The following is a 5,001-nucleotide window of genomic DNA, read 5'->3' as shown; positions in this document are numbered from 1 at the left end:
TTTGACATGTTAAGTGGGACTAAAAGCAAGAAAAGGCATTGAGGAAGGTCTGGCTGTAGTACAAGTGGCACTGTCGCTTGGGATAAACCCTCTGGCAGATTCCATGGTGCTAGAGATATTTGTGGTAGATGAAGATGCCATGTAGTCTCTGGTGAGCCTGAACAGTAAAGGTGAAGCACAAACCCCTAGGGTTCTGAAGTAAGTCCACACTGTCTACCACAGAGAAATATATACCATTTAGAAAGAAACTGCATATTTGCTATTTGGTTCTGGTAGAGAATGAATGAGTGTCTGTCCATGGGACATTAATCGACTATGCAACCAGAACTTCCCTCGTGAACCGGGTTCTGTCAGACCCATAAGATTGGGCCGTCACAGCAGCAATCCATGGTATGATAGAAGTAGTGTATTTGGAATTAGATCTGAGTATGTCCAGAGGGAATGAGTAAGTTACTTGAACCAGTGCCCCAGTCCCTGTTGTTGCAATAAGGCCTCTCTTTCAGCTCACATCTGTGGCCTCATAAGGCCTTCTCTATGACTGGTTGACAGAGGAGGAAAAAGCCTGAGTCTGGTTCCTGTGTTGATGTGAACAAATAATGAATGACAGCTGCACTACAGGCCCAGTCTGAGGCAACTCTGAAATGCAGTAGTAAGGAAAAATGCTTCAAGTTGCAGAGCTGATCAATCATCCACTTTGGGTGGAGACATAAATAAGCATATATATGGACTTCTGGGCAGTGGTGAATAGTTTGACTGGTTGGTCAAGTTGTTGGGAGAAGCAAGATTGGAAGGTCAAGGCAAAAGGAGAGGCATGTGGATGGACCTAAAGGCGTGCACACAGTGTGAGGATCTTTATGTCTCACAGTAAGGCTCATGAGAGAACATCTACTGAAAAAGAAGCATTAAACAAGTCAACAGAATGACTTCCTCAGTAGATGTCAGCCAGCCTCTGTTTTTGGAATACCAGCACTTGCACAATGCACCTATGAATGGAGTAATCATGATATCAGAGATAGAAACTACATATTGGACCAACAACATGGGCTCTCTCTTACCAAGACTTATTAGCTACTACCACTTGGTATCTTGAGTATCTTTCTGATCTTTCAGTACCAGAGGCCAATGCTAAAACCTCAATATGGTACTTTCCCTTGAAGAGACAAACCAGACATTTAGTGGCAAGTTGATTACATCCTGCCCTGTAGATTTACTTTTATCCTGAGTAAGGACTTACCTTTCTTGCCTGCAGTGCATCAGACAACTCTACTGTTTGAGTTCTCAAAGAAAGTCTGATTTTCCAACATGAGGTCCTGCATATTACTACTTTGCATTAACGAATTCACTTCATGGCAAAGGAGGAATGACAATGGGTGTGTCACTATGCAATCCACTGGTTCTGTCATATGTCACATTACCCAGAAGCTGCCAACCTAAAAGAGTACTAGCATAGTCTCTTGAAGGCTCAGATAAGGCAACATCTTAGATATGATGCCTATGATTTGGAGATTCTGTCCTTTAATGAAGCAGTCTATGTCTTGAACGAATCGTCATTATGTGGTGCTCCATCTCCAACAGGTAGACTACATAGATATGGGGGAAATGGGTGGAAGAAGGAGTGGCCCCACTCACCATCATTTCCAATGACCCACTTGAAAACTTTAAGTTCTGTGGTTCTAGGTGGCCTGGTTTCTAGAAGGTGGATACGTCTACCAGGGGACACTGTAAGATTCCTAATAAACTTAAAGCTTTGGCTGCCACCTGGTGATCTGGGGTTTCTCATGTCAATAGAACAGCAGGTAAAGGAAGGGATTAACATACTGGAAAAGCTAACTTGACCATCATGAGTAGGTAGAGTTGTTATCCCTATATCCATTTGTTAACTGTGAATGGACAATGGACCTGGAAAGAAGGGGCTGGAGACCAGGGAGGCCAGTCATGTTTCTTCCATGTCCAGCCTCCCAGAGATCTTGAGCTCCTCAGGACTGATTCTACCTCCACAGCAATGAGTTTAGAATATGGCAGGAAAGGAGGTCATCCTCAAGGTGACCTCCAGAAGCTATCTCCAGAAAGCACCACCGTGAAACATTCCCAACCATTACAAGGCCTGCAGAGTGGCTCCACTATCAGGGAAGGAAATGTGTTCATTAACTATGGGCCAAGAGGGAATATGGCAATTAGGCTCTGAATGTCATGAAATAGTGCTATAGGTGGAAGCAGAGGGCTTGCCCAAAAGCCAAACTGAAGAAATTGTTCAGTGCTGACTGAAACGGCCACTTCTGTGGCTTGTGAGAATTTGACTTCATCAGCCAGCAGAGGAATCAGCTTGATCCATCAGAGATTTTTCAAGGCTCTATTGGGAAACTGGATTCTTTTTTTTTTTTTTTAACATCTTTATTGGAGTATAATTGCTTTACAATGGTGTGTTAGTTTTTCTTTATATAACAAAGTGAATCAGCTATACGTATACATATATCCCCATATCTCCTCTCTCTTGCATGTCCCTCCCACCCTCCCTAACCCACCTGGACTTGAGGACACGGGGAGGGGGAAGGGTAAGCTGGGACGAAGTAAGAGAGTGACATGGACTTATATACACTACCAAATGTAAAATAGATAGCTAGTGGGAAGCAGCCACATAGCACAGGGAGATCAGCTCGGTGCTTTGGGAAACTGGATTCTTATTTTGGAATTCTCCTTTTTCTGTATCCTATTACTTGACACCAAGTATTCCTCACATTGTTCCATATTTGTTCAACGTTCCTTATATGCTGAGTGCCTACAGTGTGCCAGGCCCTGTGTGGTTCAAGTAGTGGTGAGATTGGGGGAGTGAAATTGGGGGGCCAGGATAAGATACAAGGTTGTGTTAGCCATGGCACCTTTCCTTGAGGAGCTTGAGATCCAGCAAGGCAGACAGAACTTTGATCAAAAACAGTGTAAAATTGCTGGAGTAGAAGTCTAAGCACAGCACTGTGGGACTCCAAAGGAATAAGAAGCTGTTTAGCTGCCTGGAGATCAGGGAAGTCTTCACAAAGGAGAGGATACTTGAGCAGAGGCTTGATTAATAAATAGAAGCCTAAGGTTGAGAAGAGGAGAAAGGTCATTCTTGGCAGAGAGAACTGAGTGTGCCAAGATACCAAAAGAAGAAATATGGCTGTATTTTGTGGGTAAGCGAGCCTTTGTGGGAATCTGATCCATTACAAAGTTGTGCAGGCTTGTTCTCTGCCTAAGAGTGCCTGGCCCAAGAGGTCACATAGGTGCCGATCCCCAGCTTACATTCTGCTTGTCAACTCAGACATTCTAGAAAGAAGCGGCTTCTTCCTAGAGAAAGGGGTTTTATTCTATAAGTTTTTATTATCAGTGGACCCAGTCTCTCCATTATTTTCCTTCTGTCTTAAAGCTTCATCTCAGAGTACGATGGTGAATGACCGCCCCCCCCCCCCAAGATATTCTCAGACTCAAATCAGATGTCAGTGGCAGGATTTTCTTGTGAATCCTTGCCAAGAAACACCTAGGGTTGATTGCCCTTGCTTTTTTCTTGAAACCCTGACAACATTCTGGGGAAGGACAATCTGGAGATGTTCTCTTTGGGAAGCCCCCTGTGGCTTTGGAGAGTAGGGTGCCCAGGAAGTGCAGAGTGACTCAAGGGAGCCAAGGAAAGGGCAGGGAGAGAGGCAGTTGGTAGCCAACACACATAAAAAATAGTGCCACCCATGGTCCATAAATAGATTTCATACTCAGTTAAACTCAACCAGTTACACCTGCTTCCTCCTACCCCCAAGTACACACACACACACACACACACACACACACACACACACACACACACACACACACACACACACACACTTTAAGGGAAAAAAAGGAAAAGGAGGCAAAACTAGAAGCTGATGACCTATCTCACAGTATCTAGAGCAGTGGCGTCCGGGGCCGGGGGCCGAGGCCGCGGAGCTTGCGGAGGCAAGGCCGAGGACAAGGAGTGTCTCCCCGTCACCAAGCTGGGCCTCCTGGTCAAGGACATGAAGATCAAGTCCCTGGAGGAGATCTGTCTCTCTTCTCTGCCCATCAAGGAATCTGAGATCATTGACTTTTTCTTGGGGGCATCCCTCAAGGATGAAGTTTTGAAGACCACACCTGTGCAAAAGCAGACCCGTGCTGGCCAGCGGACCAGGTTCAAGGCATTTGTTGCCATCAGGGATTACAACGGACATGTTGGTTGAAGTGCTCTAAGGAGGTAGCCACTGCCATCCGTGGGGCCATCATTCTGGCCAAGCTCTCTCTCCATTGCCCCCGTGCGACGAGGCTACTGGGGGAACAAGATCTGCAAGTCCCATACCGTCCCTTGCAAGGTGACTGGCCTCTGTGGCTCTGTGCTGGTGCGCCTCTTCCCTGCCCCCAGGGGCCCTGGCATCGTGCCCAAGAAGCTACTGATGATGGCTGGCATTGACTGCTGCTACACCTCTGCGGGGGGCTGCACTGCCATGCTGGGTAACTTCACCAAGGCTAATTTGGATGCCATTTCCAAGACCTACAGTTATATCACTCCTGATCTCTGGCAAGAGACTGTGTTCACCAAGTCTCTGTATCAGGAATTCACTGACCATCCTGTAAAGACCCACACCAGAGTTTCCGTGGAGAGGACTCAGGCTCCAGCTGTAGCCACCACATAGTTCTCTATAAGAAAAATAAAGTGAATGAAGCTGGTTTAAAAAAACAAAACAAAACAAAAAAACTTTCCTTCTTTCCCTCACCCACTCTACCACTTTCCTTGGACTGTTACCAAGTTTACTCTGGGGCTGGCTGCCAGCCTCTCATGCCTACTGGAGCCACTGTCCCCCTCTGCCCCAGAGGTCACAACTTGTTATTGGTCTCTCACCACCAGTGCCCTCGACTTGGAGGCCAGATGACTTTGTGTCTCCTTACTTCTTTGTAAAGAGTCCCCAGTACTCTATATCCCAACTTCTGTGACTGTGATCAGTTCAGTTATCAACATGAAATCTGTTT

At 46.1% G+C, this 5,001-nt stretch overlaps 1 pseudogene; it reads left to right on the top strand.

Moving 5' to 3' along the window:
- Positions 1-3,923: 3,923 nt before the first annotated feature.
- Positions 3,924-4,697, top strand: LOC137217543 (small ribosomal subunit protein uS5 pseudogene; annotated as a pseudogene).
- The last annotated feature ends 304 nt before the right edge of the window (positions 4,698-5,001 follow it).

This window comes from Pseudorca crassidens, chromosome X (genome assembly GCF_039906515.1).
Source record: "Pseudorca crassidens isolate mPseCra1 chromosome X, mPseCra1.hap1, whole genome shotgun sequence".
In the NCBI taxonomy this organism is placed as follows: domain Eukaryota; kingdom Metazoa; phylum Chordata; class Mammalia; order Artiodactyla; family Delphinidae; genus Pseudorca; species Pseudorca crassidens.
The sequence above is the reverse complement of the archived record's forward strand: the minus strand, read 5'-3'. Positions and strand labels throughout refer to the sequence as shown.